Source organism: Canis aureus, chromosome 2 (assembly GCF_053574225.1).
Source record: "Canis aureus isolate CA01 chromosome 2, VMU_Caureus_v.1.0, whole genome shotgun sequence".
Classification (NCBI taxonomy): Eukaryota; Metazoa; Chordata; class Mammalia; order Carnivora; family Canidae; genus Canis; species Canis aureus.
The window spans coordinates 2,974,793-2,988,754 of NC_135612.1; the positions used below are offsets into that span (position 1 = coordinate 2,974,793).

General features: G+C 39.5%; 1 protein-coding gene across 1 annotated transcript in view; it reads left to right on the forward strand.

Annotated features, from left to right (window-relative positions):
* PJA2 (praja ring finger ubiquitin ligase 2) overlaps positions 1-13,962 on the forward strand; it is a 285,426-nt gene that overhangs the window by 144,596 nt on the left and 126,868 nt on the right. The window contains exon 2 of the mRNA XM_077861783.1: positions 2,163-2,282. The gene's annotated coding sequence lies outside the window, so the exon portion shown is untranslated. The remainder of the gene's footprint in view (positions 1-2,162; positions 2,283-13,962) is intronic.

The window sequence follows — 13,962 nt, forward strand, 5'->3', positions numbered from 1 at the left end:
TATCAAGTCTGCAGCTCCTGAAAATTTCTCTTGTTCCTGCTGTTGGAGGAAAGAATGAATGAATGAGTAAAGAGCAAAAGAAAAGTCAATTAGAAAGTGTTTCCATCCTGAGGGTTTCAGACCTTTACTTTCAGGAGCCGTGCTTCTCTTTCCAGCTCTAAATATTAAGTAAACCATGTAAAACTACCTACTCATGGAATCTCCCTGAAACTGAAGTGTTTTTTCCAGGGAAAGGAGCAGGGTGAAAAAGACTTAAAGTGTTGTAATGAAGTCAGTACACCATGTTTATTGGATCATTTTAAATGGCTGTGATCTTTAAAATAAAAGATTGTACTTTATTACAGCCACCGAAAATGCCATTAACTTTGCAAGCATTTAACTGTTTCTGGCCTCAGGATTTCGTAATAGAATTTGGTTTTCATTAAGGAATAAAATTTTAAATCAGTCTAGGCTATGGTTTCCTCAAAACGTGTTTCAGTTGTTCAATAAACACCAAGAGAGGGGACAAGACTGAATCTTGTGGACGGCACAGCTAAGGATTTACAGGGTAAATGGTCACTGTCCCTAATAACCTATAACTTTTTGGACAAAGAGATACAAAATCACTGAGAAAAAAAAAAGTTGATTGCTATTTTTCTGAATCAGAACTCTTAGCAGCAAGTGACAAACACACATCAAGGTGCTGGAAAAAGAAACAGAGCAAGAGGGAGAGAACAACGAAAGGAATTTATGGACATAATTATCTAAGGAGTATGTGGCTCTCACTTCAGGCACGGCCAAATCCAGGCTTTGACAGGATATTAGGATTCAGTTTTCCTCCATTTATTTACTCAGCTTTTCTCTTTATTGGCTCAACTCTTAGGTGCTTTCAGTGCTGTAGACCTACAAGCTCTACAGAGACTTACATACTCCCAGCATCAAATATGAAAGGAAAGGGGTGAGGAGGGAAGATGGGAGGGGAGGAAGAAGCTAGAAAGGAGTTATAAAAAGGAGGGTTTTGTTGTTGTTGTTTTCCTGTGATCCCAACAAAAGTCCCCAAACTGAGCCTCAGTGGTCCAGCCAGGGTAATGTGACCAATGACATCCAGAATGTGGAAGCCTCTCTTTGTCCAGTTCCAAATCAGGACCTATATCACTTCAGGGGTCCAAAAGTACTGAGTGAAGTCCTACCCCGTCCTGATGTTATTGGTTTACAATCACAGTTACTATGTGTGCTTCTTCTCGCCCAGGCCTGGCCTCTCTACCATGTTTAAGTTCTGCCTTTGGGTAAATCATTCCCAAGTAGTCAGCTTGTATTGTTATGCCAGCAATACACACCTAGCTTTATCTCTTTCTCAAGCTTATCACAACTTGGCTTCCCATATATTAAATTTGGCTCTGCAGGGAACACCATGATAATTTGGGTTGTTGCAAGAAAGGAAAATATGTGGTGGAGATAACATCATTGGGAAGATGTGATGTGTGTTAGCTTGCTTTGAGGGATGAGTCTGACTCCTCCATGTATGGGACTTAATTGGATTTTAAAGTTGCTACTGCTGAAGCGTAGCTATAGAAAACTTTGGGGTATAGTCTGAGTTTGTCTTTCTGTTATTAACAGATAAAGGAAATATCGTATCAGTCTATTTAGTGAATTCGTTTGTGAACGTATTTCATGATTCGTGACACAGATGGCAAGGATCAGTAAGGTGGCAATATCAGCAATGCTACCTCCAGAAGCTTCTGAAGGAAGGACATGTGCACCATGTAGCACGGTAACGAGAAAGATACAGATTTAGAATAATAAAATTGGGTTTGCATTTTGGTCCTACGGTTGTTACTGTTTGTAGGGTCCTGGACGATCGTCATGTAACCCTGCATTTCTTTACCTACCAAGTAGGAATCACATAGGTCTTAGCCTCTTTTATAAGGCACGCAATCCCATTCATGAGGCTTCACCTTTGTAAACTAACTACTTCCCTTCTAATTCTATCATCTTTGGTGGTTAGGATTTCAACACATGAATGAGTTAAGGATAGCCAAAGAGAAGTAGAAAATATTGTTCAGCACTAGTTCAGGGAAGTTCTGAGACTGACAACATGTTAACAATATTTCAGAGTATAGAATCGCTGTGTTTGACTCTGAACTCTTTTTTTTGTTTGTTTTGTTTTGTTTTGTTTTTTGTAGGTTTCTCTTAGCAGAAAAAAAGCTAAAGATCAAGATCTGGAAAGAATAGCAAATCTCTTCACCAAGAAACAGTCAAGAAAATTACTGCTCTCCTAGCTCAAAGAGAAACATTAATTAAAGGTAGGACACAGGCAAGAAGTAAAATGGAGAACTTGTAAGAGTAAATTATATTATAATTAACACTTAGTAATTCTAAATTTTAGAGCATGACTCTCTTGTTGCAGAGGCCCTAAAATTAAAGTGTTGCTGAAGGGAGACTTTGAAATCCCTAGAGATGACTTTTTACCTTTTTATAAAGGTTCTTCTCACCTCATTCAGATTCTCTGCACAAGTTCATATGACAGAGCATATGTGATCTGTAGTTTGGGAAAATGGGAATGGATTTAGTTAAACCTGCGACTACCTGCTTATTTACAATGACCTCAATTGGGGGGCGGGGGTCTCCACTATGGAATCATATTCCGTATGTGTAATCATTCGATCTCCAGAGTTATGCATCTTCGCTTAATCATTTCTGGTGAGAAAAATACCTCTCTGATTACTGTATTTAAATCATGGCAAACATAGATTCCGGTATATATACAAAATAGTGGATGTGTGTTTGAATCAGGAAGTAAATTAGGGAGAGGGGAGCGATGCAGAAGGACTTTGAGACAGGTACTATATTATACTCTTCTCGATTCTTCTGATTAACATAGTTGTGTCCTATTACTCACAGCTATAACGACATTGAATGCATACTAGAAACATCGTCACGTGTCCCTCCAGCCAGAAGTACAAGCATGAGACAGATTACCACCAAGAACTTCTGTAGTTTGTGTCAGGGAAAAGAAATACATGGAACTGGGAAGAAAGCTCTGTGATCACATTTGGATTTTCTCAAAATACCTTGTAGGTGGGAGGTATTTCTCAGCTCTGTGCCAAAGGTTTAGAACCTGGAGGTAGGTGGTGGGGAAATAGAGGTGGAATCTTGGTTCCCATCCCCACTCCTCCACTAGAAATACTCTGTTTCACCTTCCTCACCCAGAGCACGAGGAGGAATCCAAAATCCCCACAACAATTTGTAGACTGGTCGCAAAGGCAGTAGTGTACGGTGGGGGCAAGAGTGTTGAAGGGAAGGGTCTTCATTGCTCCCTCCCGTCATGCACAGGCATGATCTCAAACCCTGTGGTTTGGCTGGAGGAAACAACCGGCAATGAAGCCATTACAGAAATAAACTTAGTAATCCAGTGGAAATTGGCTAAAAACAGGAGCTGAGAACTTACAAGTATACAAAAAGCAAATGTCTTTTAAACATATGAAAATAAACTGGATCTCCCTAATAAGGAAAATAAGACAAAATAGAACTGTAGCGAGATCCCATTTTCATGTGACAGACTGAGTAAAGAGGCGGACATTTTATGGCTCAGGGGAGAGATGAGGGTGAAGGCACTATTGTTGGCGGAAATGGAAATTGATAAAAAAATTTTAGAAGTCTGTTTGGACAAATCTACCAAAACGTAAAATGAATATATGGCAAAATTGATAATGCACACACATCTCCAAGACTTCCTTACAGATATAATCACCCTAACCTGCAGAACTGTATGTAAAATGATGTTTATTACAGCGTAAAGACTATTTGTAAGAACCAAAGAATGCAGACAGTCTAAACATCTGACACCAGTGAAATGCTGAGATGAATTTTTGCCTGTCCAATAGGATATCACGCAGTCACTAAGAAGAGGGACGTTCTGATAGGGACTGATTTCCAAGGTATTTCGCTAAACGCAATAAGGTGGGTATGGGAAAGGCCGGATACTTTGCCACTCCTCCTCATCCACTGTCCTCCAGCCTTCCCCCAGCTAGGAGAGAAGGCCTTTCTGGCTTTCTGATAAGCCAGGCCTATTTAAGCCCCAGGGCCTTTGTACTTGCTATCTCTTCTCTGTGAATGTCTTGTGATTTTCGTGTAGCTGGCTTCTGCTCATTTTCTAGGTTTTAGTGCAAATTCCTCCTCTTTAGAGAGGCCTTTTCCCTGATAGTAGCCCTATCTTACTGAAGGAATTAGTCTGTTTTGCTAGGAACAGTGTGATACTACTAATATGTCTGTGAGTCGGAGTCTGAAATAGCTACAGTGCCCCAACTCTATCACTTGTGTTGAGTCACCCAGGGGTTGATTTTCCTCATAGGATGTAGCAGTACTTAAAAACATCTCATTTTAAAAATTGTTTTATAGGCTTATTACCAACCCTTCCCTCCGGCACACACTTCAGCTTATTAGGATTTAAGGTCCAAAAGGACAGGAATTTTGTCATGTTCATCTCTATGCCTCCAATATTTGGAGCTGCACCAAATATAGAGAAAAGGTTCTTTTTTGTTTTTTGTTGTTGGTGGTTTCTTTTAAAGAGTTTATTTATTTGAGAGAAAGGAACAGCTAGCGAGAAGAGGGGCAGAGAGAGAAGGAGAAGCAGACTCTGTGCTGAGCAGGGAGCCTGACATGGGGCTCCATCCCAGGACCCTGGGATCATGACCTGAGCCAGAGGCAGATGCTTAAACTACTGAGCCACCCAGGTGCCCCCAGAGACTAGGTTCTTAATAAATATTGAATAAATGGGCGAATAAAGGAGATTATCCTATATGCAAAAATTATTTCTAGAAAGTACCCAAGAAAATGTTAGGCTGATTCTTCCAGGGGAGGATGAGAAAGGTAACTCATGTTCTGGTTTCAGCATGAGAGAAAAACAAGGCAGGACACCGTGCCTGACCCAGGTCTGCTGATAGGCAAGGAGGTATTACTCTGCCCCTGCAGGACCGTCAGTGTAATTAATAATGCCTCCTTAATAGCCTTCACTTAATAGTCATGCAAGAGCTGCTCTGAAAGCAAAATTGTCACTTCACATTGAAAATCAGGGAATATTCAGAAGCCATTTCCCAGCTCCAGCCTACCTTCTCAACTAGTGGGTTGGGATTAATCAAACCATATCTCCAAGACTTCCTTGCCAACTGGCTTCCTATTAGGTTCTACCAGTGGGATCACCAGAGGAACATTGGAAGCAGCAAGGAGAGGAGGACGGGCTTATCTCCTTTTTCCTACTTCCTATCAACAATGCTCAGTAATAGGCTTCAATAATAGTTGGCCACGACTTCTTCCAGCACTCAGCGTTCCTTTCTCACCAAGCTGCCTAGTAGCAGCCAAGCTGAGGCCCCTGGCAGTCCTCGTAGGGCAGCACGTGACATATCCTTACCAACTGTGCTACTCCTCCTGCACCTGGGGGAGCCCACTGGGCTATGCGCCTCCTCCAGGAGTCAAGCACCAAAACTGCATGGAGTTTTCTCCCAGAGGCCCACCCACTAGATCTGTAGGGTCCCTCCTCCTAGCTCAGAGGTTCTGGTTTAGGGCTTCGTCCCTAAGTTCTCCAAGCTTGAGAGTAGTAGCTGCTTCCTACAGTCATTAGTTTCTAGGCACTTCAGCATATTCCTTTTGCTCCTTCAGCCTTCTAGCTTCTACATAACCAGTTCTCTAAACAGCTAACCCCCAAACACTACATGTTTGCACTGCATAAATACACTTAGCAGATTTTTTCCCATAAATACAGTACATCACTGTAAATGTATTATTCCTTCCTTATCGTTTTCTTAATAATATCTTCTGTTATCTAGTTTACTTGGCTATGAGAATATAGCATTTAATACATATACAAAGTATATGTTACGTGTTAATTGATTGTGTTATCATAAGGCTTCCAGTCAATAGTAGGCTATTTGTAGTTAAGTTTATGGGGAGTCAAAAGTTAAAAGTAGACTTTCAACTACACAGGGATGGTCACCTCCAATCCCTGCATTGTTCTAGTCAACTATAATTCTAATTATTATGATTTTTGTTTCCTTCCTGGAATATCACCAGTACAGTACTTATTCGGGGCCTTCTCTTGGTTTACACTTTCCCCCTGGGTAATCTTCATTTATCTTGATGCATTTATACCCCTCAAAATGCATATTCAACTTCCATCCACTGTTTTCATCTTAGAATGTAGTAGACACCTCAGAATTTTATGTTGTTAAAAAGTGAATTCCTGGTGCATCTATCCCTTCCTCTTCCAGAACTCCCCATCTCAGTAAATGGCATCTTCATATATGCATTTGTCCAATGCAAAATCCTAGAAGCCATCTTTGCTTCCCATCCTTCCCTGACTTCACGTCCAGTATATCAGAGTGTCATCTTGACCCACTCCAAAACCACATCCCTGTCTATCCCTTTCCATTTCCAGGTCATTACCCTAGTCTGGGTTATCACTATCTGCCACTTTGCCTCTTATAGTTGCCTTCTAGGTCATTTCTATCTTTTAACTCTTGCCTTCCTAGAGTTTTGGGGGGTTTTGGGGTGGTTTTCTTGGCTTTTTTTTTATGATTTATTTACTAATTTGAGAGAGAGAAAGAGAGCAAGTGGGGGGAGGGGAAGAGGGAGAGGGTGAGAGAAGCAGACTCCTTGCTGAGTGAAGAGCCCTACAACACGAGACTTGATCCCAGGCCCCTGAGATCATGAAATGAGCCAAAACCAAGAGTGGAATGCTCAACTGACTGAGCCACCCAGGCACCCCTAGAATTGTTTTTCTACATCATAGTCATAATAATATTTTTAAATGTAAGTCTCAATGAAAATTAAATCCAGACTCTACCATGGCCTCATACGATCTGACTCCTGCTAGCACTTCCAACCTCATCCCTATCACTAGCTGCTGGCACTAACTGCTGTAACCACAGAGGCCCCTTTTCTGTCTCATACCACATGAAGCTCTTTATAGACTGAGGTCCTTGGAACTCACTGCCTCTTCTACCAGGAAGTTTCTTCTATTGGTTGTTCACGTGGTCTTGGTTCTTATATTTTCAGGGAGGCTTTTCCTCACCACCAAATCTAAAGTAGCCTTCCTCCCCTAATTTTTTCTATTATAAAGTCCAATTTATCTCCTTTATACTCTTATCTATAGATTATTTGTCCTTCTCTATGTTTGTTGTCCAGCTACATGGAGGAAGGGCCTTGTTACTTACTATTGTATCTCCCGCATTTTTAGCACCTATTCCCTAAAAGGTCCTCAGTGAATATTTGCTGACTAAATTAATGAATGAATGATTTTGGCATCCTCTAATTTAAAGCATCCTAACATCCAAGTCCTGAAAGTATATAAAGTTTTTCACTACATTGGAATGAAAATCTATAGGATTAGATTTGTCTTCTATCTACTCTCTTTTCCTATCATACTACCTAGGAAATTTCATGAGGAAAAGAAGCATTAGGACCAAGACTTGAACTGGACTGGCATTTTCTTTGAATAAATTGTATATGATTACAAGTCAAGGAGGAAGATACAATAGAATCTACCAGATTTTAACGACATTGAGAATCATGCCCTTTAAAAATATGTAGAGCAAGATGAAACAAATGTTTTCGATAGATGTTCAGGTGCTCTTCCCTAAAAATAACATACGTAACCACAAATCAATGTTTAAAGCCAGATGGTTAATGAAGGCCAGCCAGGAAACAGTTCATAGTAATGAATATGGTTATAAGCTCCCATTATAAACCAAACTGCAGGATGACATACTGTACCTATTTCAAATAACAGTAACTTGATTATTTCATATTTTTCAAAGTTCCAAACTTAATTTACATGGAAAAATGTTAGAAAGCCTGATTGATGAAATTAATTTTATCCCCAGTTGGTCAAATGGAAGGTGGCTTGTATTTTTTTAGCAAGACCTATTCAAATGTGAGATGCCATCAGAAAGAAAACAATACTCAAACCCAAATAAAACATAAGATCTTTCAAAACATGAAAGAAACCTCATCACTGTGGTTGAAAGAAATCTTTTTCCCTCAACTCTTTGATGTCTTTATAAATAGGACCCTAAGAAAAGAATATTCTGTTGCACAAAGTGCTTTAGAGACACTGCCACTCTAGATAAATGCTAGGGATGAATTTTACTTTAGCAGTGAAACCAAATATTCCATTTTACCTTAAAGTTCACCTTGATCTCAGAGAGGTGGCCTTGAAAAGGCATTCCGAGTTACCTAAGTAATATGAGTAGAAGCAATTGCAATGCTGACCATTGGATATAATTCACATGGAGTGATTCTGCTCTTGGGAGACATGTTACACTGGGCCACCTTCTCTTAAAAGGATAGGATGCTCAGGGTTGAGTACTGAGAAAGCAAGGGCTTCAATACCCATCACCACTTCCATCTAATTTGAAGTTGGCTGTTCACACTTTATATGTTTGGAATACAAACCATCATGATTGATGTGTAGGTTTGATGCTTCATATTTTATTAACTATTATTAGTTATTCTTATCAAACTGTTATGTGCTTTTAGAAATTCTGAAGCATGTTTTTTCCCCAAAATGTGACAAGACTATAGACAGACATGCTTAGACAAATTCGGTTCTTTTGTTTTTTTTTTTTAACATTTTATGTATTTATTCATGAGAGACATAGAGAGAGGCAGAGATCCAGGCAAAGAGAGAAGCAGGCTCCCTGTGGGAAGCCCGATGTGGGACTCGATCCCAGGACCTCAGGATCATGACCTGAGCCATGACAAATTCTGTTCTTATATAAGATTTCTGAACAGACCTCAGTTATATTTACTGAGGACTGGAGGTTTATTTTCTGAATTGTGTAAGACAGAGGGTCTCTGATCTGGGAACAAAAAGAAAAAGTTGAGGGTATGAGTATTATATCGAAAATTGGAGAATTCAGTAAATTTAGCCATCTTCCCCCACTCAACTCCCCATACACTGGTAGCCAGCCCTTCATCATCCAGAGAAGAGATTAAAGGTCTTGAAAACAGTATCAACTCAAGAAGAAATTCTAAAGATGCTGACATCAGAAACTTGTCAAGTAAATAGTCCAACCTGATGACCCTACAATGGAATTCACAATTTATAAGAATGCATTAATGCACTCAGTTCTAGGAGCTATGAAAAGACAATATAGTCCATGTGAGAAGACAATAATATGTGCATTTATAATTAAATCTAAAGTATTATAAAATATGAGAAGACAATGATAATGTAAGAGAAGACAACCAGGGGTTATCAAACATAGGAAGCTAGCATATAATTTGAAAAATAGAAACCAGAACAAACAGATTTAAAGCAATGTGGAGATAAGAGAGACTGTGCAGGAAAAAGAAAACCTAAGAAGAAAAACAAAACAGCAGTAATATCTATAGAAATGAGAGATCATGCAACCAAAAGCAAGAACAGGATGCTATAATAAAGATTCAGTTCATTCAGATTACAAAGAAGAGCTTTTAGAAACGAAAAATATTATAGTTAGAAATGAAAACTCAGGAGAAGAGTTTTTAGGAAGACTCTTGAGAGAATATTTAGACAATTGTGGAAGAGAGGTTGAGCAGTGATTACACACATAAAAAATGAAGCAAATGAAAACAATTGTAACTCCAGGGAAAACAAAATGTTGTGCAGGAAAAGAATAGTGCTCGTAGTTTACACGATGTCTCAGCTAGAAACGGAATTTATGTAATCATAACGATGTATTAATATATAATATTAATTTAACCAAAATTACAATGTAACTCTACTAGAGGAGAAGGAAATGAGCGGACTATGCATATGTGGAGAGTAAAAGGAGGAAGGAGAGGGGGAGAGATATGTTGTCTCATCTCCCGTAATGAGAAGTCAGTTAACAATCCAGAAACTGAAAAATCGAGAATAGCAACAAAGAGTGTTACTACCCTCAGGAAGCTGAATGACATCATAATCAGGTGAAAGGGAAGAAAGGGATTAATTCTGGGGAGGACGAGAGGGGTGGAGTTATGCTGTGTTTCCTAGCAAAGTAGCTTACAACTAGTGGAGTCTTCGGATATGATGTATGATGGATCTTACTACAAATAAAAACTGAAGGGAAAGGAGAGTGAAGGAGTGGAGGCAGTGATAGGCCTCGGGAACAACGAAGCCAGGGGAAAGACGCCTGGGTGGATGATGGCCTAACGGTAGATCCCTAAGCGTCTCCAGATCTGGTAACAGGTGGGACGAGCTAAGTCAACGCCCACATGGTGAGGCCTAGTGTCAGAGTCACGGAGCGGACGTAAGGATCCTTGGCCCCTTGTTTGTTCATTTCTGGCTTTGTCCGCACATAGATGGGTGACCTTGGACAAGTCGGCTAATCTGGGTGCCCCCGACAGCTCAGCTGTTTCTCATTCACTTTGCATTCTTCACAGTGTGTGGCAGAGAGCTTTGTAGAGAGTCAGCACCCAGAGGCTTCTCTATAGATTATTTGGATTGCTGTTTTCCTTAGGAAAATGTTCCCCATATTTAAACAAATATGTTAAAATACATTTTTATAGAATAATGTGTCTGGAAACTGACAAGACACAGAGGTAATCCTGAGTAATCAGCACAGAAAGCTTTTATGTGATAACCCAAATATGGCCAAAATATTTTTGAAATTTCTCTGTTGTAATCATCTTCAAAACCCAGATCACTTAAAAAAAAATAGTGACTGTTTTTGAAATTCAGAATAATACGTGCTTTTTATTGAAAACTTTGAAAAATACAAAACACATACAGAATCAATGTTAATTTTACCAGTGAGAAATAATCACAGAAGAGTTTGGGGATATACTCCAGTTATTTTTCTTATTACCTACATATGCATGTATATACTTTTTACAAATTTGGAAAACATACTGTACATTTTGTGACTTGATTTTTTTCAGTTAATATGTTATAAATATCTCCCCTGATCATTAAATATAATTGTCACTATAATCTTCATGGCTTCATACTTGTTCAACAGATGCACAATAATTTATTGCCAGGTGTAGCTTAATGTTTTCCATGATTTGTTTTTATAAATGACATTGTAATGAATAGCCTATACATGAATTTCTTTTCATGTTTATTTATTTCAATGGGAGAAGGATTTTAACTTCCAGTAGTTATTTTAATTTCTAGAGATAGAATTTCTGGAAAGGGCTGAATGTATATTGTTCAAAACTCTTGCTACTACCAACTTTTCTCCAACTGTCTCATTCATCAGCACTCCACATTCCATACTTTTGAATATACTCAAAATTGGCAAAACTTGATTTTTGGAAACATTGAAATCCCTTACTAGATAATCTACTTCTACTCATAGATTATAAATTCTGAGGTTGGAGATCACCCCCTAAATGTCCATCTTATGTATTCCCCCCAAAACATCAAGAAAAGGTCATTTTGTGTTGGGACCTGATAAATAAGGTCAGTGATCAAACCACGTGATGCTGTTTGGGTCAAAATAATATGACTGTAAAGTAATAACACAGTGTGTTCATCACCAACACACTTCAAAACACTCCTAAGCATAGGGAACAACTATTGTAGAAGACAAACAGAAGACAATATGGGGTTTCCTCTGATGGCTTCTTCAAATTGGTGGGTTTTTTTTCCAGATTATTCAGAGGTGATACCAGTTAAAAGAAATCCCCCCCAAAAGAGAACACTCAGATGATGACAGAAGTGCTTGCTGGTTAGTGTTGTTTTACATAATGAGACAAAATTGAAGTAAATATGTAAAAACAGATGAATAAAGTAAACCTCCATGAAAAGCCTGAGAAAAATAAGCATTGCTTTCTGTTGCTGTTTTTAATTGTCCTTTTACTGAAAAAGAGCAAAATTGGATTCTAAAAGTGGCTCTCAAGAAAAGCTTCCTTCAGCTGCTAAGAGAATGCTATTCAGAAATTGTTCTCAAAATTGAGATGGGCCCCGTGGTGTTTGCTCCGAGGCAGCACAAACAGCAGCCGGACTTAACACCCTTCCAGGTCAAGAAAGAGGAGCCTACGAGTCTGATGACCTGTAGCAGGTCCCAGTAAGAGGCCCCTTATCTCCCTCAGACACTGGAAATAGGACTCTACTCCCCATAAACCTGTTTGGCCTCTGGGAAGCCCTTGAGGTTCACCCTGCCTGGCCTCCCCAGCCCAGGTCGGCCTTGGTGACTCCCCTGGGGCTCCTCCTCAGCGCCGGGTCACACAGATTTTCTTCTGTCATCGGTGCCTTCTCTTCATGTCATGGCTGCCTTCCAGGTCGAGCCAGCCTAGAGGGCCTAGAGGGGAGCTCACGTCTTGGCGGGAAGGAGCGAGCAGCTGTTTCCCTTGCTCCCTGCATAGGCCGGGCAAGGGCAGGCTGCACAGCTACCCTCTGTCTCCAAGACACGAACTGGAAGAGGGGGGCTCCAAGGACGCCTCTGGTCCTGTGTTTAAAGCTCTGTGGATAGTGTCGAGACCTCCGAGTTAGTACATTTTGGTCCTGTAGTCAAACTGGGGAGAGGACAGCGTTTATCTTCACTTTAAAAAAACAAAAAAATAGAGATCCTTCATCACCTGCTCCAGTTCTGGTGCTAGACTAGGTGTTTTCACGTTTCTCAGCTCGTCAAAATGTGACCCTTCCAGGGAGGCGAGCTCACTGCTTGCATTTGAACCACATGAGGGAACTGAACTAAAAGAGAGGAAGTATTATATTCAAAGTTAACCAGTTAGTAAATGGGAAAGCCAAAATATAACCTTGGGTCCTATTAATTCTACCCCCCCCCGTTAACATACCCTCCCCATTTTCTACTTGCTTCTTGTTGCCCCCTCTTTTCTTCCTATTCAGGATGACTTTCAGCCAGCTACCACGTTAGAAGGGAATTAATAGCAGAATTCACAGCATATTGCCTTTTTAAGTTTTGGTTGTATTTAGGAGGCAACCACAGAATGAAATCTCAGTGGTGAAATTTTAGATATCAGTGACAGATTGAGATGGAAGATGTTTCACAATTATAGTCTCAGAAGCGGATGCCAAAGAGATGGGTGGGACACCAAATTGTCTCAATTATAAAAAATCCTGAAGTCAGGGGCCAGGCGTCTTTGTCCCTCTCGGTTGTAGTGACATGGACAGAACATCCTTAAAAAATGTCTTCTGATGAGAAATGATGAAAAACTGTGTTGGAGTTTCAAGGAAAAAAAAAAAAACATCTGAAGGAGGAGATGGTAGCAGATTAAGGATTCCTTTGTAAAACACCAGTCTCTCAAAAATATTTTTTTCACTATTTTTTTCACTTTTTTTCACAAATATTTTTTCACTATTAACATGAAAACCCACCTATCTCTTTCTAGCCCTAATTCATTATTAACATGAACATTCAAAATAATTGAGTAGTGGAAATGAAACATTTTTCCAGTTTCTAGGCAAAGAAAATGTGTTATGCAATCCTCTTTAAGTGTACCTACTGGTAATGCTGAAAGAAACTGTGAATTGGAAGTGAAAGAAAAATTTTGTTTCTTTTAAAAATTTTGTTTCTTTTGTTTCTTCTTTAAAAATTGTTAGCTCAGACCTTATATTGAATACACAACTATAAAGTCTATAGAGCAGATATTCAGCATCCAGGGGGGAAAAAAAGTGCATGAGATCTGAGCCAGCAGAGAGCACTGGTTCTCATTCTCAACAACCAAAACAGTCTTTGAACATCTAGTAAATATAAAAATCTGAGCCAGCCCGTGAGAAAATAGAGAGGCGGTCTTCAAATCTATTTGGGGAGACAGACTGTGTACACACACACCTACACATTAAAAGAGAACAAAACAAAGTGGATGCCATTTTGCTGAATGTCTTCCATAAATGACCTCGCTCTCTCCTGTGTCTCCAGGCTGTTACGTAATTATTCTTGCTTGTGAAGAATCATCTGTTGTATTCTTTCACCTTTTAACTTTATTTCCTAGCATGGAAAATAAAACCAGGTTTTTATCATAATGGTTGAAAAAAATAACTCACTTTTTCTTTCT